Source organism: Oculina patagonica, chromosome 11, assembly GCF_052425735.1.
Source record: "Oculina patagonica isolate OP01 chromosome 11, crgOcupat, whole genome shotgun sequence".
In the NCBI taxonomy this organism is placed as follows: Eukaryota; Metazoa; Cnidaria; class Anthozoa; order Scleractinia; family Oculinidae; genus Oculina; species Oculina patagonica.
Window position 1 is genome coordinate 22,975,397 of NC_135768.1, and position 23,809 is coordinate 22,999,205.

At 40.2% G+C, this 23,809-nt stretch overlaps 1 long non-coding RNA gene across 18 annotated transcripts; it reads right to left on the minus strand.

Annotated features, from left to right (window-relative positions):
* Nucleotides 1-12,432: 12,432 nt before the first annotated feature.
* On the minus strand, nt 12,433-23,004 carry LOC144630154 (uncharacterized). 18 transcript variants are annotated; one of them, XR_013566482.1, is made up of 9 exons: nt 22,873-22,941; nt 22,533-22,623; nt 22,290-22,402; nt 22,073-22,187; nt 14,535-14,648; nt 14,172-14,292; nt 13,328-13,412; nt 13,144-13,212; nt 12,433-12,956 (listed from the first exon to the last, which is right to left on the minus strand). It is a non-coding gene; the product is annotated as an uncharacterized LOC144630154 (long non-coding RNA). The 18 variants fall into 18 exon arrangements; XR_013566481.1 differs by having other exon boundaries at nt 22,073-22,176; nt 22,873-22,928; XR_013566479.1 differs by having other exon boundaries at nt 22,073-22,176; nt 22,873-22,922.
* Between the last annotated feature and the right edge of the window lie 805 nt (nt 23,005-23,809).

The window sequence follows — 23,809 nt, forward strand, 5'->3', positions numbered from 1 at the left end:
GCAAAGATATTTCAAGTTAAAAAAGGTTAATTTATAGCCTGCATAATCTTGAGCGCTCGGGAAAAGTGTCCTTAATTTTTCGAAAATTGTTCTAACACTAGGGGGTTCCAGTGGGTTTGCAAAACACACCGATTATGACGTCACTGTCGTTTGATCGCGAGGCATCTCAATATTAACGTTGCAAGGAAGGATTTGCACCGGTTAAAATGGCTTATAACCAGCTTAAATATTTGTACCAGTAATCACATGATTTCGAGTGCAATTTGGAATAAATAAGCACGAGTAAATTTTTCAAAGGCTAACAAAATTGCACAAGCCCGCAGGGCGAGTGCAATTTGTAGTCTTTGAAAAATTTACAAGTGCTTATTTATTCCAAATTGCACGAGAAAAATCATGTGATTACTTGTTAATAATATACAGGCGACAATTTCGGTCACGCTTTGATAATTTTCGTGACATTTAGCGCTTCACGCCTGGCTAAAAATTTTGACGTGTGAATTCATGCGTAAATATTCACTCACTCTCTGGAAGTGCTGCATGAAAGGTTTTTAGTGCAGTCTTTTCACTCTTTTCGCCGTTGAATTTGAAGAATGCGAATGACAAAGCAAGGAGATAATTCCTAGGGTTCTGCTGCCGTTCTTTGCTGAGATGTATTTTTTTTCGGTGCGTTAAGAAACTCCGGATCCGTGCCGTGTTTGTGTTCGCCCGAACAGAATTCAACCTTCAACACATGATGCTGACCAGAATACCGAATTGAAATACTGAACGATAAAAATCTACCGAACGGAATTTCTTAGTACATGAGAGCACTCAGTTACAAATCCGCGTTGCTACCTGATTTCACTGACGTTTTACAGGTTAGTTAGGTTAGATTTGCCTCTTACAGTTGTAAAACTATCTTTTGTGCCTTTTGTTGTTGAGCGAGCTTTAAATAACAAGCTTACCTAATCGCTGAGCATTCTGTCTTTAAAATGGAACACTTGCTCCTTCTGTGTTCAAAACTAAGAGGTAACCGGTTCCTAGGTAATCTGGTCAGTACTTCTTCGCGTTTCGCTTCAGAGAAGTGAAGCAATGTTTCGTCGAGAATTTTATTATTGGCCATCGGCCATAATTGCGAGTTTTGTGTCTTATCCTCTTTGCCTTTTTGATAACTCCTCGTGTTTTACACTTCTCGACAGTAAGTAATGTTTGTTGTACTTCTGTACTTTGCGTCGTTTTCAAGTCTTTTAATTAAAATTACGTTATAAAGTTTAAATTTTGTCTCACTTTCGTCCGCCATTGTGTTTGTTCAAGATGCATTTTTCACGAGGCTACCGTAACTGTCAATCATTTTCAATTACACCGTTTTGCACTGCCAATTACACTTTTTGCACTGCTAATTACACTTTTTGCACTGCCAATTACACTTTTTGCACTGGTTTGGGATAAATTGACGTGTTCTCAGCCAATCAGAATGGATAAATTGTTGCTTGTATATTATTAGGTATGATTATTAGCACTTTTTTCTTTGATAAAGCTTGTCAAGCTTGCATAGTAAGAATTTCCATTCGTTGGATATATTCACGCCAAATATTAATTAGCCTACAGGCGCACGTGCACGTGCACTTCGATCGCAAGGTAGCCTGATCCAGGCGTTCAGTTAACTGGGAGCAACGCAACGTGAAGACCGGCGAGTGGAAAAAATGGCGATGTGACTAAGGCACCCCTCAAATAATTTTCTGCTCACCTTATTCAATTATTTCACGTAAACCAATCAACTTACCATTTGTTTGAACCACAGTTATACCGGGTTTACGTTGTAGAAATTAAATAAATAAACCCCTTTCTGGCTTGCTGATATATTGGAGGATAATGCCTTTGGCTAAAAGGTTTTACAATTGCACTCGAAGCTTCGTTTCTCGTCGAACTGTTCATTTTTGACAATCTTTCTGCTTATGCTTAGGATTATACGCCTAGTGTTGAAATAATCTTGTTTCTGTTACCCCATCTTTAGCGTTAATTTCCTTTATTAACCGTGCGAAGCCGGTTCATAATCTGGCTGGCATTTTTTTGTCGTTTTTATTTTTTTGTCGGTAAATCGTTCCAGACCCACGCGGCCCAGCCGGCTCCTTTGTCACGGTCACGCAAGATTTGATGACCGCTTGGACATGTCCAAGCTATTTAAAAACTACCACTATGTCATACCCATGTCACGCGATCGCTTGCCTGTAGCTAAAAATAATCATTCACCTATTTTCAAAATATTTACGAACACTCTGCGCTCTGTGTGAAATAGTTACTTTTGTGTTGTTCAGGCGTTTGGCTCGGAGCGAGTACAAGTCGTACAATTTACCCGGAATGTGTTGAATATTGCAAAACAACGACTTGTTTTCGGGATATTCCAATTTTTGTTTTGAGTTTATTCTGGAAATCGAAACGTATATTGCAAGCTCGGCAAGAATGTGTCAAGGCACGGGATACACGTCATCGTGCCAGGGGAATTACCTGCGCAGGCAAGTATGCTCTATTTACAGCTTACTCGAGAGAGGTTGTCGGAAAGACTACTCTTTATTTTGGCGTGAAATAGACTTCTTTTAATGCCATTCATGAACTGGTTTGGGTATATTGTATTGAACATTCGGAACAAAATAAATATTTGCATGCGTTCCATGCGTAAGCAGGCATTTCTCCGGCCAGGCGTGCTGAAGGAAATTCATGTCACGCACACTCCGTGACTGACGCAAACACGACTTGTGTGTTTCTCAAGTGACTGCTTTTCTAAAGATTTTTTACTGTGCGGCGCCGCGCCTTTCTAGCCAAAGAACTGAAACAGGTGATCAAACACTAACCGCACGGTTATAAACTGCTTGCAGATTCTTGTTGGGAAGTGATTTTTCCTTCAATTCGCGTTAATTGGAGTCGCGTTAATTTCAAATACCTTAATTAACACCAGCGTTTATTTCTTATAATAAGGTACAATGCTGAAAACAATAAAACTGAGAGAAAGATTAGGTCGATTAGCGACCAAATTAAAAAGGATGAAAGAAATGAATAAACTTGTAATATTAAGCTATGTAATGCAGGTACAACCGAAAAATAGCACAAAAAAATAAAAATAAAATAACTTAAATAAGGGAGTTTTGTTATTACGGACTACTTGGGTGAAATCTTTGTCACAAATGTCAGGAGGTGGAACAATGTCAGTATTTAAAGTTCACTCGCAGTGATCCATCTACCTGCGCGTCCTGCGTATACGACGCGTAAATTTTTACTAAAGACGCATGGTTGATTTCCAGCTGCGTCCATCCGGACGCAAACACTGCCAGCACAGTGTTTTTGCTTTTTCCTTGGTGCAGAAGAGCGGTTATTTGAGATGATAAAATTATCTTCAAATTTTCCTACAGGTCTTCTGATTTTACGCGATGGTGCGATTTCACACAATCAACCTCAAATCGCACATTTTCGCATAATTCATCAAAAATCGCATAATTCGTACAAAATCGCACAATTTGAGAAAAGGAAAGGAAATACTCGCTTTAACTAAGTTCTAAGACAATTTCAACATTGTTTCAAGGTGGTTTACCTGTCAAAAACCCTTGGAAAACCTCTGATGTGGTTTCCAATTGAACAAAATTACTTCGGCAGATTCGGCAAGGCAACTTCCTTTTTCAGTTTCAACTTAGCCATAAAAATAATCACACAAATAAATTTGCCTTCTATCTTTGCTTTCTTGTATTGTACTGAAGTTTACAAGGCAAAATCGCAGAATTCAGAATGTTTAAATCTTCCATGAAGTGAAAAACATCGTAGATTGTTCGATCGTTCGTCACCGACGGTACGTTAGCACGTGCGCCTTTATCAATTCAGTCAGCGGTATCTTGTACCCTCATATAAAATGTCACCAAAAGTCTTCAACGTTCTACTACGTCATGAAGTGTACACTGAAAGCCATTTGACACTGGAATAAACGCAAATGAGTGAAAATAATCTATTTCATAATACATAATCTATAATCTAATACAGTTCGTTCCTTTATGCTCTTTTCCCTTTTGAAACTTACAAAATTGATTTTCTTCCCCTGAAACCTTAAAAACAAGCTTAAAATTCCTCAAAAAATGCATAATTTACATAATTTATCGCATAATTGACCTTCTTAATCGCATAATCTGCCCTGAAAATATTGCACAATTATCTATAGCGTGAAAAAGCATTACAAAAAACGCTTTTAAAACTACAGAATGTCAATTACTACATAAACACTAGCACCAGGCATTTCAGTGGTGTCCTCGCACTGGGTGGTTACAGGCCGCACAATAACTCTTGAGTCATTGTTCCAAATTCCTGATTCAATGATGAATGAATCAATACCAGCTGAAGACTCACCAGTATTAGTATTGGACTCATTGAAAAGGTTTGGGACTCACAGGTTAATGGCTTGATGAGTCCCAGGACTCATTGACCTAAATTTGTAGATGGATCACTGCACTCGGGTTTTAATCCAAAACATTTTCTGATCCGGTAATTTACACAAATTGCGAATGAAAACTAAATGATCACGTATTACAAACGCGCTTATTTGCCGTTTCTCGTACGATGCCCTGAATGAGATCTTTGCAGTAGGGAACAAATAGAAACACTGGGCGAAAAAACAGATTTGACATAGTACAAATGTAGTCTAAATATGGTTCAAATATGATATTTGTCACATTTGTCTATATTTGACCAGGAGACAAATATGACATTTGTCCTAAGACAAATAGGATAATGATGCATTCGCTCTTGGAGATAAATATGGACAAATGTGGTGCAAATATGAGTCAAATATTACGTTTTGTCCTGCTCAAATGCAGACAAATGTAGCCAAAGATAACATTTGTAAGGACAAATGTAGAGCAAATATCATCTTTGTCAGAGTAGGAGTAAGGAACTACTGAAAATATACAAAGGTCTTGTTCAATGTAACTACAAGGAGCCTGCTAACGGAACTTTGGTGACGTCCTAAAGAGGTTTTGGCCGATTTATTAACTGGGCGTTAGTCCAGTTCATAGATTCGGTAGCTCATTATACAATTTATACCTCATTCTCCCTGTTGTTTCGTTAATGAGGATTTTGTTTTTTGCGTATATTTTGAAGGAAAAGGAGAGACGTCATGTGATGTTGTGTAGAATTACCAGGAACGCTAGGAATGAGTTTGATGACAGGGGAAGAAGCAGGTAAATGCGAAGTTTTTGGGACGAAAAGATTGAAAAAGTTGTTCAAAAAACGCCATTTTGAATAATAGCAGACATATTTGACCGGTGGAGACTAGAGGAATCGTGGACTCTGGGGACGAGAATGGCGAGTCGCAGCCTGAATGTGCGTTTGGAATCCAAATGAACCGAAAAGGAATTTTGTAAGGATGGCAGGAAGAATTTCTTGTGAGAGGAGGTTGAATTAGGCTGTGTACTGAAAGGCAGACGGTGATGAGAGACGAGTTCAGTTATGACATGTGTTTATAATAGAATGTAGTTTGTGCGTTCTTTGAGAGCATTTTATCGGCATTGCATTATGTATATTTTTTGAAGAAATGTGTGGTTTACGTATTTGGCTGTGTTTGCTAGATCTGGCTTTGTTTGGCCAGAAAATTACTGAAATAAGCTTAACATATTTCTTTTACCCTTTGTTTGCCTTTTTGGAGGCAAAGTTATATATTTTGGCTACTGTGTGCAACATTGAAGGTGATATAAAAATAAAGAGGGTTAATTGTTACTGATATCCGTTTGCTTCAAATCTGTTTATAAGCTCGGGGAACTTGCTACAAAACGGAAATAATTTTTGAAACTGCATGAAGCTGATATTGCATGGCTCAAAATAGTTGCCTAAGTTCATGATGGTGCATGCTCCCATTATAGTCGCTACGTATAGATCTGCTACGAAATGGAATGAAGTTGTTTGAAACCGATAGCCTATTGAATATTGGTATACACCGATACAAGCAATTTGTTCTTTAAAAAGAAAAAAAACCTGGCGGTTTGCTGCTGTGTGAGAGTTTTAGGGCCTGTTTACATGATTCATGAATGACTCATTCCCGGCCGGTGTCACAGCGGATTTTGTCCCCCCGCCGATTTTGTACCCCCGGACCAAATCCGCTAGCGGATATTGACCCCCGGACAATATCCGCTAGCCGATATTGACCCGGGCCCTTCGCCGAATTTGTCCCCCCCTCAACAATTGTTATTTAAGCTTTGTTTCCCTCTTACTCAGTAAACTTTCCATTTGCAAACTTTTTTTCAACGTTCCCTCGAATGACAACACAAAACTTGTTATAATTCTGACATATTAGCGATGCAATTTTGCGTTCTATGCTGGTCTCTAAGTTATTTCAGAAATTTACTATAATTCATTGCAAAGCTTGTCGTAAACAAAAGACCTGACTAAAGACAGCGTCTAACTACGGTTCCTGTTAGCAATGAATCGAAAACGTTAATCTTGTTTGAGTTGCGGCTTTAAAAATCGCTCTAAAATGATTTTTTCAAAAATTACTCTCTCAGTCTTAATCAATGTCGATATAAAACAAATTCTAAATTCTTACTTTTAATTATGCCTTAATATGAACAAAAAGAAAACAATGTAATTAGAGTCCAGTATAATCTTATTGTCCTGTATCTTTTCAGGTTTTTGTAAATTTACTCAACCGAACATTTATTCTAATAAACTAACTTGACACTGGGACTTGTCATCCGAACATTGTTTATTATAATTTCAGACGTATACAACAAACTAACAAAAAAGCAATTGTAAATTTGGTTCTGCACTTTAGCCTAGGATCAACAAAAATGACGCTTGATTTTCGATTGGAAAACGTTGCTTCGGGCCGTGTTGAGAATAACATAGATTTTCTAATGCGCATGCATGCTGTTTTTGGTAAACACCGGGACTTACCTTGTCTATTTCGTCTTTTCAATGTTCATGAAATATTCGTCTTTCCTTTTATTCGTTTACGACTCCAGGAGTACGGTAGCGAAGTATGTATGATCACTTTTGATGGGGGGTCAAAATTCGCGAAGGGGGGACAAAATACGCTAGCAAATATTGACATATCTGCTAGCGGATTTTGACCGGGGGGACAAAATCCAGGGGGGACAAAATCGGCTAGGACACCGGAACAAGTTCATCCCATCCCGATATATTTCACTCTATCTGTTTACATGATACCGAGACAAAAGTCAAGTCATTCCCGAATGAGTTCATTCCGGTTTTTAAACCACATACAGAGGTCACAGTTTGAACTGAGAGCAAAAAAATGTAAATTGTAACGTTTACTGTTTAGCCCGAAGAAGCAGCCCTATGGTCAAATTGCTTGTTAAAATTGCAGATAAATAGCCATCTTGAGCATTAAAAATAACATGTTTGCGCAAAACATGCGCCATTTTGTTTTGATCTTGAGTGAAAACTACGCATGTGAAAACGACTTTGGTTGAGCTGGTCGATTATGTCATGTGGAATGTATGCAGAACGAACTTCATAATTGTTTACATTCAAACACAGACGACCAGAGTTTGGGAATAAATTTGGAGCTTTATTGTTACACTGATCGAGAATACAAAAACCGAGCCGAGTTACAGCCGTAAACAACTCCGACACCCAAACCCAAACGAAATAGTCTGTGTTTAAGAAAATAAAGGTAAGTAAAAACACAGGGAACCCAAATGCTGTATTAGTTATTCATAATCTTAAAATAAAAATGTTCTCATTTACCTGCGTTCCTGTTTTTTTACCGGTTTGGGGGCGATTTGAATCAGAGCAAAGGCGGTTTACGTTGCGAGTTTTAGACGGTAATCGATCTGTCGCAATGTCAATACGACGTGTCTCAAGTTTTAATTGTTATTAACTCAAGTTATTAAAATCATTAACTATTAACTCTCCTCGCGGGAGTTTCGTGTTTCAATTTAATGGTCACGAGAAGAGAAGAAGAATACAATAAAGTTGTGATTCCGATACTTCAAATATAGGTTAAAATTAAGATCATAATGTAATATTGCGTTTCTAGACACCCCCCTTAAGAAGGGTGAAATGGCAATTCCGACACCCTTCATTTACTAGAAATCTCAGATTCCGACACTTCCCATTTTGACCCTACTGAAATATGCCTTCCACAGGGAAGGTTGTATTGATTTCTTTCAATAAACTCGTAAATCTTAGCTCAAATCTGTTGTTCTTGCGTCGACCATTTGGCCGTCTTACATTTTGGTGTCAGAAGTGGGATTTGAGCAAATTAGGTAGAGACTAAAAACTGGAACGAGTAACAAATGTTATTGATAGCTACACATCTGTGGGGAACTTGAAAATAACTTGAACACTCGGGGCTGACACTCTCTTGGCATACCAACTAACAACTGAACTAACTGAGCGAATGTTTTCCAATTTATAGTAGAATCCAGGAAAATGTAAAAATAACTAAAAACCTAATAAGGTTAGAGAGTGTATTTATTGCCTACATTCCACAGGATTTACATAAAGGAACTGGGTGTTTTCACACCTACATAACAGGAATTAGGTACAAGAATTGCATGGAAATAATGCAATTATACAAGGAACATAAGGGTGTGAAGGGAAATATAGAAATTTAGGTAAACCACCAAATAATAATTCCTAGGATAACAAAAATAACTCACATCTTAGAAAATAAAATAAACTTAAAACTAAAAGTGACTAAGATGGAATAAAAACTTAAATCAACTTAAGTGACCTAGTCACACGAGGAAACATGTTTCCGTAACTGTTTCCTCGTTTTTCCATGTTTCCGTGCCGCGCAGTCAAACACGGCGAAATGTTTCTGCTGTGAAGCAGAAGCAAATTTTGCTTCTTGAAAACAAAATTAACGCCGGAAACAATGCTTCCCGTGTGGCAAAACTGGGAAACATTGGTGAAACATGCGCGCGATACAAATGTTTCTGGAAACATGTTTCCTCGTTTTGCCAGGCCTTTGACGCCGCGAGCGGCAAGAGCGACCGAGCAAAGATGAAATTCAGCAATTAATTTTACGGAAAAACCAAAAAACTGACACAATTTCATTCAGTGTCCAGCATAAAATAAGGCTAAGCAGTTCAGTTAAGTTTTTACCTTTTAATCTTGATCTTGTCTTTTTGAACTTCGATAAACTTCACCGACTCGCAGTGCAATTTCGTCTCAGCACAATATTGTTGTCTCGATAACAGCCGTCCTTTAATTTGCTTCGTTCGACTTGAACAAGGCGAATAATTTCCAGAATAGCTATTGCTTCGGATCTTCTCGTAAACATAAATTGTTGTCACAATTTTCCAGGATGAATAGGCGATTTAAGAGGAGATTGTCGAAGAAAATCTTCGAAAGAAAACTCTCTCGCTCGCTTTCCTTTCGAGTTTGGTGACCTTCGAGTTTCATTCAACTCGAGCAGTGCCACACCGCGCCACAATTTTTCCCGCCTCGTAATTTCACCTCTCACGTGCAGCTTCGTGCTATGATTGGGCGATAGTTGTCAAGGTGACAAACCTTCTTTTTCCGTACGGGAGGGGACACGGGAGGGAGGCAAACGAGCCCGTCGCCACACTAGACTACCCAAAGGTTGCTCGACATTTCACATCTACAATCGCCCGAGTGAATTTGACTCACACACAAATCTAAACTCACAGATGTACCGTGGGTGAGTTTTGCAAAAAATGCACATTACAAAACAAGCGACTGTGGCAGAAACAACAAAAAAATCTTCTCCGGAAGTAAACCAAACCGGAAACCCTGAAAAACATTTTTTGTTTTCCATGGCCTGGTTCAGGTGTATCACCTTAATTTTGTAAAACACCTAAGAACTCGTCATATGGCGCTAATTCAACCATTCTTTTTTAACTCAAAAGATACCTTGAATAAAAAAGGACTTCCTTTAAACGCCAATTCTGAGCGGAGTTTTAAAACAACAACGACGGCGTCACCAAGGACAAGGTCGATTGAAAACTCAATTTATAGTTGACTTACAAATCTCGCTAGAACTACTGTTTTCTTTTAAATCTCCGTTACGGTTGAAAAACTGAATATCGCAGACAGTGCTCGATTCAAAATTATAACTAAGGGCCTCTTTACATGAAAGCCGAGTTGAGTTTCATCCCGGGGTGAATTTCGTCCCGGGATGAAAAAATTTTCATTTTACATGAGCGTGTTCATCCCGGGATGCTGGGACGTAAGTCGTCCCGCCCGAGTTGAATTCATCTCGCCCGTGCTTACATTACTTTATATTTCATCCCGGAAAGACTGTTTACATGACGTTTTTCGTCACGTTTCATCCCGGGATGACATTTCAACTCGGTGTTTCATCCCGGGATGAAATCGTCCCGGGATGAATTCATCCCGGGACGAAAGTCATCCCGGGACGAAAACTCTCATGTAAAGAGGCCCTAATAATGCAGAATTTGAACATAACCCGTTGTTGTTTTGCTGAAAAAAAAAATTGTACAATTGTGTGCACGTGAATTGCGTGAATGTGTGCACGAGCTGAGTCGCCGAAATGCTAATTACACCTTTTGAATAGCGTTGACCGGTGTGGCCTTTAACGTCTTTATTAATATTACCGCCATTCGACAAGGAAAAAAATATTTGCTCGAAAACATACTATCTATCATGAAAAGATGCGCTGTCAGCAAGAAGCCTTTGAAATATACGAAAGTCGCCAAACAAAATTTTTTATCAACAGAACAATAGCTTGTCCGTGCCTTGTGCATTATGTAAATTTCTTCACTGTCGTCCGCAAAACAACAACGAACACATGCACACAGTCAGGCGGAATCTTGGAAGGCAAACAAGATCTTTGATTTAAAACCAATATAGCAGTATGCTCAAGAAAGAGACTAACGGAAATCAAAACACCAGACGCCTTTTTGTTGACTCTCTCTTTTGTTACCGCCGCCTGGTTAGCTCAGTTGGTAGAGCGCCGGACTGCTGTGCGGGAGGTCGTGGGTTCGAACCCCAGACCGGACCAACACTCAGGGTCTTAAAATAACTGAGGAGAATGTGCTGCCTTTGTAATTACATCTGCAAATGGTTAGACATTCTAGTCTTTTCGGAAAAGGACGATAAACTGTAGGTCCCGTCTCCTGTATCTTCAGTCCTATAACAGGGGACGTTAAAGAAAAAAAAAGTTTTATACGGGGAGGCTCCGCCCCAAGTTCTAACCCCTTACCCTTTTATATACCATTTTTGGCAGAAATTGTACCCCTTACGTATACCTTTAACTGAAAAAAGGTACCCCTTTCATATACTTCAGAGACATGGCGTGGACTTAAAATAGGACGTTTTCTTGACATTTTTATGTAGCGCTTAAAAATTAAAATAATACAGCCATAAATTGCGTCTGTTCGAAATATTTTAATTAAAGGCCCTTTTAAATAGCCAAATGACAGATTTCCATACCCTTTCATATACTTACACTCGTGAAATCCCTACCCTTTTATATACCTGAAGCCTGAAAAGGGTACCCCCTTTGGACGGAGCCCGAGCCTCCCCGTAAAGGCCATTATAACTCATATATAGTTTCTTTTTTTAATGGGGAAAAAGACGATATTTAAAAGGATCGCAAAAACAAGTATAATTCACAAACTTGAATGGCTTTTTTACGACATGAAAAATAGGCTTTCAATGCAAGGAAACACATTGTACGAATGTCCTAAGTTTGGTGATAAACTATCATACTTGTCTTTTTAGCCATAAATTTATTTTTCACCGGCTAGATCTTTTTATTTACAGACCCCGGAACCCCGGGATTTACAGACCCCGAATTTTTTTAGACCCCGGGACCCCGGCCCCATGTTTTCCACTAATCCGCGCGTGACCGCGCGTCGCGTACCCTTGTGCGAAGTACTGCCGCCCACTCGACTAACCCTCAAAAAAATCAAAGCCTTTTGGGCAAAACAACACTGAAATGATGCGCTTGAGACCAGATTTTCCACGCACTGGGAATTTCACTGCTGGGACTGGGATTAAGACAAAATTAAAAATAGGCTGGAAAATGGGCTCTGGGCAAAATTTAGGCTGGGAAATGGGATTTGGTACCCCCACCCCCCCCCCCCCTTCAGGACCCTCCTGGAACCCCCGGCTGGAACCCTAACGCACAGTAATACCAAATTAAGCAAGCGAAAATTGCATCCTCTCCCCACGTTTAATTGTAACTAAACATACCGTAAAATTCCGTTTATAAGCCCCCCGCTTATAAGCCCCCCTCTACGGGATGACAGTACTGAACAGGGCTAAATGTTGCTTTATTGTGCGTTTCTAACTTTAAAACGTATTTCGATCAACACTCCGTGGTTCTTTTCGAAACGATTTTTTCATTCCGCATATAAGCCCTCCCGGATATAAGCCCCTCCGCTTATAAGCCCACCCAAAACCCCTTATGAAGTTGTATAAGCCCAGGGCTTATAACCGGAATTCTATGGTATATTGAAATTCAAGTATTTATTAAAAATTATATTATTTTCTATTATAGTTATCAATGTTTCTGCTGGATATTTTTCAAACAAAGTTGTCATTTGGAAGCTGATAATGAGGTTTACTTTCCATACATGGATGCGTGAAGTCATCCCAGATTCACATCTATTATGGCAACCAACTGAAGAGGTCATAGAGGAAACTGGTTTTGAAGTCACATATGTTACATAAATGTGTGTTGAAAATAAATGCAACTGAGATCTTTCCTTATCAAGATTCTGTTTAGTTACGCATTCTATTCATATCAGTTCTCCTTACTTATTCCCATACATCTCTTTTAATGTTCATTATGAGAAAATGGTGGTCCATCAAGACAGTATCCCCTAGCTGATGAATGTCTTTGTTCTCGCCACTTGACTGGTGGACAATAGACTAACGATGTAAGGAGAAACCAGTTGTTGATCACTTGATTTCAGTCATGTCAATAAAGGCTTCGAGTTGGCCTTCTTTTGAGGATTGTTTTAGATTGAGATCCTTTGAAATAGAGCCTGCAAAGAAACAAGAAAAAACAACTTAAGATTTGCAAGCAAAAGATAGCTAGAACTGACGTTTAGATTTGTGTGGCTTATTAACTTGAATGGGCCTTGGGGTCACAAGGAAAAAACATTTATTGAGAACAAAGGACATCAACCTTTCTTCATAAATGAACCAATAACATTGAAATATAACCATTACCTAATACTGGCACATCACTGAGTTACTTGCCGAGCATGTTTCCTTCTCTTAAAAACGCATTTGTAATTCCTTAAAGGAAAGTTAAATGTTACTTTTAGTGCAAAACTACTATAAAGCTTGATGTAACATTCAAACCCAAACCATTGATATTGCACAAAAGAACCCATTCAGCACAAAAACTTACATTGCATCAGTCAATAACCAACAAATCCCCTTATGTTCTCCTACACTCTCTGAAAGGTTCAGTTCTCTTCTAACATCAGACACACCTACACCAAACACATTAATGGGAACACAATGTATGTTACTCAAGTATTTCAACCAAGTGTGAAATATTACTGACAAACCTACAACCTTTTGGTCACTGTATAAATGGATCGAGGAATTACTGACACAGATATAACAATGTGTGGTTCCAGAAAATGTCCATACTCCCCCCATAGAAGGGATTGGAAATTCCTGGGGGTGGGAGGGGTCTCAAAGGCCAAACATTTTAAGGAAATGTATGAAGCTTAATTGGAATAATCAGAAGAGGTGGGGGGGGGGGGTCTTAGGAAAAATCCCTTCTGTGGGGGAGGTATGGATAATTTATGGAACAACACAATGATGTTCCACAGCTAGAAACAAAGCCAAATATTTATTCTAGGCAGTAAAATTTGAAGGTACACTTAAAGTCAGGGCTTGAGACTAACTTTATTGCTAGCTAGCCAATTGGCTTGTGACAGCTTTGACTTCACTAGCCAAAACTTACTTATTAATAACAAGCTACAGTAACTAAGGTTTGGTGACAGCAACAGCACATTGAATGAAATTGCAACAAAAGCCAACCTTTCTAACAGAGATGTCATGCGACAAAAAGTATGATTCATAAAACTCCAACATAGGACATTTTTAAATTCAGAGAAGCATTACAGAACTCTCCCCTGGCAGAATTTACTCAAAACTAGCTCTGACTAAAAACCTTTAGAATATGTAAAGAAATGCAAAATGATAGAAATAACATAAAGCATACAGATTGTAATAAATACCATTTTTCTTAGGTCCTCTATCTTCACACCACAGCATTATCTCTGCTACTTAGCAAGAAACCTATTGACACATCAGCAAGCCATTTGATCCTTGTCTGTGTTGACTGGTAATGGTACTCGGCTTAAAAACAAGGTAAATGGACTCAATTTATCATCAATTTTTCAACTGAAAACAAATGCTTAATTGGCTTATTGTTGCTTAATAGCAGAATGTATGTGTTAAGGAAATATGTGTAAAGTTTTTTGGCTCTTTACTCCTCCTACTTTAATATTGTAAAAATTCCCATAACATTTGCTCCCTAGTTCTTTCTTTTTGCAAACAAATTTCATAAATTTAGAAGATACACAGATTGCAATAAATACCATTTTTTCTAGGTCCTCTATCTTCGCACCATGGCATCATCTCTGCTATTTAGCAAGGAACCTATTGACACAGCAGCAAGTCACTGGTCCTTGTCTGTGTACACTGGAACCCAACTAAGGGAGAACAGTCACATGATCAGTAAAAATGTAGTATTAGTAGTGTATATACCGGGTAATAGAAACTCAGACCATATAGGCAAACTCTGATAATAACATAATGTAAGGGTTTATTCGCCACCCCACCCCAGACAGTTTTTGGAATAAGTCACGTGATGTAGTCGACCACGCGGTCGAGTTGAGCTAGAGAATAAAAACATGGACAAGTTGAGGGTTTTATTGCTTTTATTCCGGCGACCACGTCTAACATTTGGCGACCCTGCCAGGACAGTCACTCAGGCAAATTTGCCTGAAAGTAGTGACAGTGAGATGCTGAATTAAGGAGAACGACTGCCTTCGTTACGTTTGGATCCGTTTGTTTGTGTTTGGAAATCAAGATGGCGGCTGAAAATGAAATCGAGGAACTTCAACTGCAAATTGAGTCTAAAGTATGTGGCCTTACAACGGATGGGCTTAAAGAATTAGCAGAACACTTGCAAGTGGAGGCGAAAGAGCTGGGAAGATTGGCGTTGTCGAGGAAAATCCGCGAGAAAATCGAACAGGAATTAACCGAAGCGGACGACAAGAAGACATTGTTGGTCGGTCTCCTTGCATTTGTGGATGGAAAACCACCGCCGCTCGAGGTTCCAACAGCGACGGAAGTGAAAGTTGAACCGCCTAACTCATCAGAAAAAGCGACTGGGAAAGCACAAGTAGCAGAGACAAAGGTAAATGTTGATGTTAGTAAGGTGCTAAGGCGTGATTTCAAAATCCATGGAGTTGTGGCGGGAGATAGTTTTAAGGATGGGCTGTCATTTGTAAGTTTGGTGCAGCAGATAGAATCCGGGGTAAAGGCTGGCTACAAAGAGAGTGAGATTGTCGAAGCTGTTATTCGTGCAGTTAGCCCAAGCCTTACATTGAGGTCGTACTTAGAGATGATACAGGATTTATCGTTGTCTCGCTTAAGGCAGATTATGAGGGCCCATTTTAAGCAAAAGTCAGCAACGGAACTGTATCAGGAACTGTCTGTCTTACGCCAGGAAACAAATGAATCCCCCCAAGATTTTCTTGTACGGGCCTTGAACTTAAAACAGCAGATTATTTTTGTGTCAAATGCAACTGATGGTTCTATCAAGTATGAGCCCTCTCTGGTTCAGGCACTGTTCCTGCATGTATTAGAAACAGGGTTACAGGATGAGGCTGTTAGAGCTAAATTACGCCCTTTACTAGAAGTAGCATCTGTAACTGATGAACAGCTAATGGAGAAGATTAATCAGATTATGTCTGCGGAGACAGAACATCAAAATAAGATGGGTGTGGCTGGCAGGAAAGGGGCAAGGGTTAGTCAGATTGAAACCCCCTCAGCTCCCAGTGATGTTCAACCCCAGCCAAATTCAAGTCAAGTGCCCCAGGGTGAATGTAGTAAGTCCCAGAAAAAGGAACCAAAGCCAAATACTCTTGTAACAGCATTGGAAGCAGTGCAGTCCAACCTTGCCTCTCTGAAAGCAGCTTTTGATAGGGTCAGTGCCCCAGTGGAAAGAAATTCTGCCCGGCAATATACATCTGGTAATCGGCCACAGTTTCGGCGTCGCCAGTGCAGTGTATGTAGTTCAGCGGGTGTGGACAACTGTGATCATTGCTTCAAGTGTGGGTCCACAGATCACTTTGCAAGAGGATGTAAAAAGGGTTTGGGAAACGAGAGGAGGCTACACCAGCGGGACAGGGTGTAGTCGGAGCAGTCTCGTCCCATGCCTGCAAGTTCTGCGGAAACAAAGAAGGTACTTTCTCTTTCAAACAGTGCAGTAATTGTAAAGCTGTTAGATATTGTTCAAGGAAATGTCAACAGAAACACTGGAAACAACATAAGACACTTTGCCAGGCCATATCGTTTTTAGAAGAGCGAAAGTCTAGAGAAAATAGAGAAAAGACAGGTGTCTTTGTGAGCCATTTGTCACCACAGGAGCATGCACAGGTAGTTCGTCTTGTAGGACGGAAATGTTCTGTTAAATGTTTGCTTAATGGGGTAGAGACGGAGGCCCTCTGGGATACAGGAGCTCAAGTGTCAATTGTTTCGCGAAGTTGGTTGAGGCGATGTCTTCCAGGTTGTGACATTCGAGACATAGCAGAGTTGTTGGGCATGGATGGGCTTGATTTGAAGGCTGCAAATGGAACTGACCTTCCCTATGAAGGTTGGGTGGAACTGACTTTTAACCTTATTGAAAATGACTTTGACCACACTGTTAAAGTAACATTCTTGGTTGCCAAGGATACCCTGGATATGCCTATTGTTGGATTTAATGTTATTGAAGAGATCACCAAGCAGCCTGAATGTGGTGTTCCAGTTGGAGCTGACGGATCAATGGTGGATGTGCTTTCATCGAGTTTAACTGGCGTTGAGCGAGACAAAGTGGAGGCCCTTGTCCAGCTTATCAAATCTGAACCTGCAAAGGAACTGTCTACTGTTAAGTCAAGAAAGCAAGACACTGTAATTCCTCGAGGACAGTCTGTTATTGTGTCGTGTCGTGCTGCAGTAGGTCCAGTTAGTAAGATACCAGTGTTGTTTGAACTTGACCCAAACCAATCATGGCCTAGTGGTCTGGAGATACCAGAGACACAAGTAACTGTAGCAGGGGGTTCCACTTGTCGAGTCAACATCCGCGTGGATAATCCAACAAAACATGACATCACTTTGAAAGGAAGAACAGCACTAGGACACCTTCAGCAAGTGAAATCAGTCACTCCTCTTGAAGTGAAATTAAAAGAGGCGAGTTCATCCAGTGAACATATTGCAGAATCTTCAAATGCTGACATAGGAGAACAGTGTATGGATGAGGGTGGTGACAACAATTGTGAAGAACAGTCATGTAGCTTCATTCCTGATGTTGACACTGAGGAACTTACCGAGGAACAGCGTACCATAGTTAGAGAAATGCTTGTAGAGGAAGCAGAGTCATTCTCCAAGACAGATGATGATGTTGGAAGGGCAGAGGAATTACAAGTCAACATTAACCTCACTGATTCAGTACCAGTTCAGAGAAAGTACACTGCCATTCCCAGACCACTTTACGCCGAAGTCAAGCAGTATGTTGAGGATTTGTTGAACCGAGGGTGGATCCAAAAGTCAAGGTCAGCTTATTCGTCCCCTGTTGTATGTGTTCGTAAAAGGGACGGGTCATTAAGACTGTGCATAGACTATAGACAGTTGAATTTAAAGACAGTGCGTGACAGCCATCCCTTGCCTAGGGTGCAGGATGCTTTGGAAAGTCTTGGTGGGAATCAATGGTTCTCCTTGCTAGATCAAGGGAAGGCCTATCATCAGGGTTTTGTTAGTCCTGAAAGTAGACACAAAACTGCCTTTGCCACTCCTTGGGGACTGTATGAATGGGTGCGCCTACCCATGGGCTTGAAAAATGCACCAGGGGAATTCCAGAGGTTTATGGAACATTGTCTTGATGGCCTGAGAGATGACATATGTATACCCTACATCGATGACATTATTGTGTTCAGCAAAACATTCGAAGAACATGTTGACCATATTCGCAAAGTGCTTCAACGGTTACGTGAACATGGGGTCAAACTTAAACCCAGGAAGTGCAGACTCTTTAAGCGAGAAGTAAACTATCTTGGACAGATTGTATCAGCCGCAGGGTACAGACTAGACCCTTCCAATGTAGAAGCAGTCAGAACTTTGAAAGACAACAAGCCAGGAACCGTTGGTGAGGTGAGGAAGTTACTGGGTCTCCTTGGATACTACCGCAGGTACATCCAAAACTTTGCTAGGATTGCCCATCCACTCTTTCAGTTGTTACAAGGAGCTTCTGATGATGTGACTAAATCAGTACACAAAAGTAAGCAACGCTCCAATCACGGGTCAGTACCATCTTCTCAACCAGTCGTGTGGATGGAACAGCATCAGAAGGCGGTTGAAACATTGTTAAGTCACCTTGTATGTCCTCCAATTCTTGGCTACCCTGATTTCAGTAAGCCGTTTGTATTACATACTGATGCATCGCAAGAGGGACTGGGTGCAGTCTTGTATCAGAAACAAGAAGGTAAAATGAGAGTAATTGGTTATGGCTCACGATCACTGACCAAGGCAGAAAAGAACTATTTCCTCCACTCGGGAAAGCTTGAGTTCTTAGCCCTTAAGTGGGCTGTGTGCGAACATTTCAGAGACTACCTCTACCATGCGCCTGACTTTACTGTGTATACCGATAATAACCCCCTCACATATGCACTGACTACCGCCAAGTTGAATGCGACCAGACATCGCTGGGTAGCGGAGCTTGCAGATTTCTCATTCACAATCAAGTATAGACCAGGACACTCAAACAAGGATGCAGACGCACTCTCAAGATTGCCAATGGACATTGATTCCTACATGAAGTTATGTACTGAGAAGGTATCCCAGAGTGATATCATGGCATGCTGTGTAGGAGTAGGAGCACTAGGGCAAGGGGAGGCTATCTGGGTGTCTGCAATGAGTAATGACTCTGACCTATTGAACATTGATGAAGTGTCCCTTGGTTCTTACATGACTGAAATTAGTAAACCATCTCTTATCAATGCCCAGAAACAAGACAAAGTGATAGGAAGACTGCTAACCTTCCTGACGACAGGAAAATGGCCTAAGACGTGGGAGATTAAGCGTGAGCTACCGGCCACAAGGGTGTTATTGAGACAACGAAGCAAACTCTACTGTGATAAGGATGGCCTGTTGTTTAGGAAAAGTGGACCATTTTCCCAGCTGGTGCTACCTCAGAAATTTCACACTCTTGTCTTCAAGGAACTCCATCAGGAGATGGGACACTTAGGAGCACCTCGTGTAGTCCAGCTAGCGTGTGAACGATTCTACTGGCCAAACATGGAAGATGATATTACTCACTTTGTGACAAAAGTTTGCTCATGTCTAAAACAACGGCAGCCAAATTTGTCTACAAGAGCACCATTACACAGTGTGACTACCTCGTATCCCTTTGAATTAGTGTCAATCGACTTCTTACATTTGGAGCCAAGTTCCGGTGGTTATAAGTACATCTTAGTTATCATTGATCATTTTACCCGTTTCGCACAAGCATATGCAACAAAGAACAAGTCAGCTACAACTGCAGCTGATCGGTTGTTTAATGACTTTGTACTGCGATTTGGTTTCCCGGCAAAGATACTCCACGATCAAGGACGGGAGTTTGAAAACAAACTCTTTCACAAATTGGAAGAGCTTAGTGGTGTCACACGCCTTCGAACAACACCTTACCATCCGCAAGGCAACGGGAAGGTAGAAAGATTTAACAGGACATTGCTACATATGTTAAGAACTCTTCCAGAAAGCAAGAAACAAAAATGGAAGGACTCCCTGAACAAAGTTGTACATGCTTATAACTCCACCAGAAGCGACGCCACTGGTTTTTCTCCCTTCTATTTGTTGTTTGGGCGCCCACCACGCCTTCCAGTTGACCTAATGTTTGGACTTTCACGCCAAGAAATTGGTATGAATCATGCAGAGTACACAGAGAAATGGAAGGTTGCCATGAAAGAAGCCTACACATTGGCCAGCAAGAGTATGTCCAAATCGGCCGGGGATGGAAAGAAACAGTATGACCGAAAAGTAAGATTCTCTGATTTACAGCCAGGAGACCGGGTATTAGTGCGTAACCTCTCAGAGCGTGGTGGGCCCGGAAAGCTTAGGTCTCATTGGGAGCAACAAGTACACATTGTAGTGGAACAAAAGGGTGGTTTACCTGTATATGAAGTAACATCAGAGGCGCAAGGAGGCAAAGCAAGAATACTTCACAGAAATCTTCTGTTGCCTTGTGACTTCTTGCCTGTTGATCCTCCAGAACCTGTTTCCCAGCACACGCAAGAGAGAAGGAGAAAATCAGTCCCTGTGGAACAGCAAGAACAGGAAGCCCATCAGCCTGACTATCACAGTGACAGTGGGGATGAGGGGGAGCTACCTGGTCTCTCACCCACCGAGTTGGATTTGTTGCAGTTCTCTACATCAGCCACAGAAGTTGACAATTGTGAACAAGAGCAAGTTGACTGTGCAGTGGATGAGTCATTACCTGAGGATGTAGAGGAATTGACAGAACAGGAGGAGGTATCAGTTATGGATGACCAGTCTTTATCTGACTCGGAGCAGGACCTTTCCCCACAGCAAGAGTCAGCTGGACCCCGGCGGTTTCCTGTGCGAAACCGCCACCCACCAAGTGTTCTTTCTTATGATACCCTAGGGAACCCCAGTTACCATCAAGCGACAACGGCAACTGTGTCTACAAATCCATTTATTTATGTTCCAGCCTTACCCTATCCGCCGCCCTTGTCCTTTGTGCCTTACGGAATGCAGAACTATTGGATGACAACTTATTTGCCAGTGTACCCAAGTTGTGCACCATTTGTGCCCACAATGGCTGTTTAAGCAAGTTACGTGGTTATAGAAGCTGAAGTCTGGAACTTATTGAACTTTTATCAAACTCTTTTATCATGTTTTGTTTCTTACAAGAAAAAAACAATTATACTTGTTCAGTGAAAAATTGTTAAACAATTTGTGCCAGGATGTCGTTAGCCAACCCAATACTTCGTCCGATGTCCAGGAGGACATCTTTTTTTTTTTTTAGAGGGGTGTATGTAAGGGTTTATTCGCCACCCCACCCCAGACAGTTTTTGGAATAAGTCACGTGATGTAGTCGACCACGCGGTCGAGTTGAGCTAGAGAATAAAAACATGGACAAGTTGAGGGTTTTATTGCTTTTATTCCGGCGACCACGTCTAACAATAACAATAATGTTGTATACCACTTGTAATAAATTGTTAAGTAAAAAACATCCAAAGGCCATAACTAGCTATACTACATTTCATTTTATTATGACTCACCCAGAAGAACACAGCTGGTGTAATTGTCTTTTTCCTCCACATTCATCACTCTTAGAAAACTTGCCCTGCACAAGTCAACATCCATCCCAGTCTGGAAGATCAAAGAAAACACAATTAAGATTGACCACTTGTAAATGGATGGATCCATGTTGTTTTGCTATAACAACACATTCTTGAAGATACTTATAACCTCAATTTGATAATTTATGTACAGTGATAATTTAATACTTCCATGTTGTTTTGCTGTAATGTTCAACACATTCTCAAAGGCACAAATTAACCTCTGACACATAAAGGGAAAATGTACGATTTTGTTTGCTTTTTTGTGGTTACACTTGTAAGAGACAGGTTCCAGGCCATAGACTCCTCTGGATCCAGTATAACTTAAGATCTTCAAGGAAGGAAGCCCTCAGATATGACCAAATGCCGGGTTTTCTCACATCACACACACATCACTGATGTGATCACTTCCCTACTACAGTACTGAAGAAGTTCTGATAATAAGCTCCATGGTCCTTCTAATTGAAAACAAGTCCCATAAATTTGAAATTAATACAAACTTAAATAAATACCATTTTTCTTAGGTCCTCTATCTTCGCACCATGGCATCATCTCTGCTATTTAGCAAGGAACCTATTGACACAACAGCACGTCATTTGATCCTTGTCTTTGTACACTGGAATCCAACAAAGAAGAAAATTAAGTTATTATAATGATCAGTAAAATGTAGCATTATAAAACTTAATTCTTCTCGAAAACATGTCTCATAACACAGATTTTAGTAAATACCATTTTTCTCAGGTCCTCTATCTTCACATCACAGCATCTCTGCTATTGAGCAAGGAACCTTTTGATACAGCTCCAAGTTATTGGATCCTTTGTCCATGTACACTGGAACCCACCTACAAAAAAGGTTATTATAAAATTAATGATCAGTAAAAAAAATAGCATTTTAAAAATTAAAAGCCACTGATAACAACATTATTATGTATACCACTTGTAATAAATTGCTAAGTCGCAAACATGACTCACCCAGAAGAACGCTGCTGTAATATTTCCTTTCCCTCCAAATTCATCATTCTTGGAATTTTTGCCCTGCATAGTCAACATCCAGTATCCCAATCTGGAAGATTAAAGAAAACACAAAGCAGATTAACCCTTTATAGCATTAGCATTTGCTGTAACAACACATAAAATATCTGAAAATATGCTCCAACACAGTATTTCTCAAATACACAAGGGAAAACTAACATTTTTTTTCTGAAAAACTAACAAGAAAGGATAGCTAATTTAAACTGGTGTTATTTTCAAAACAGAGTTAGTCTCCTCTACTAACTCTGTTCAAAATAAGCGTGTAAAAAAGTTAGCTTACCGTCCGCCATCTTGGAATATGAACGTGAAACTGCTGGACATCTACCATTTGTACTGTTGTCTCAAGAGACTCACTTCCTCCCCAGGCTCTTCTCTTCTTTTGAGGTTGCAAGCTGTAAGCTATCATATTCCAACATAGCCCTTCGTAGCCATACTTTACACATACCAATGTAATTTGACCAGGAATAGCGCTAGCAAAAATTTTTTTTGGGATCACTTTCTTGGGGAGCTTGGAAACCAGGCTTGATTTGGTAGCCGAGCCATCTCCTCACAATGTAACCTTGTTTCCAGACAACAGCGAAATTTTCACAGAATATCCCCTGAAACTTCTTGAGAGTATTAGATGTTTGTTTAGAAATGTCAAGCGATTCCAAAAATTACTTTGGTTTTCTAGTTGACGATATATCCGAACTTCGGTATACTATAAAATCGCTATGTTCTCGACACTTAAAAAAATTTTGGCTCAGCCCGGAAGTATTTATAATTGAAACAGAAAACCAGTCACGTGAACGAATGAATGGATGAATATCTCTATTTACTTTAAAAACCCAATAAGAATATTCGAAGTTTGTTTAGAAATGCCAAGCGATTCTTAAAATTATTTCGGTTTCGAAGTGGACGAATTTTTCGAGCTTGTGCATACCATAAAATCGCTATGTTCACGACACTTACACCCGCTCATCTTTCGATGTGCTACACAAACAAGACGGATCGAAATCCGCCAATCACAGCCCACTAGCATGACCTTCTGAACTTGTGGGCTCATTTCCGGCCGGCTACCAAATCAAGCCTGGTTTCCAAGCTCCCCAAGAAAGTGATCCCAAAAAAATTTTTGCGAACGCACACAAAATCACAAATATTTAGGCATTCGTATTCCAACGTAGCCCTTTGTACACTGTTTGTAGCCATACTCATACCTTTCACATATATATCCAGAA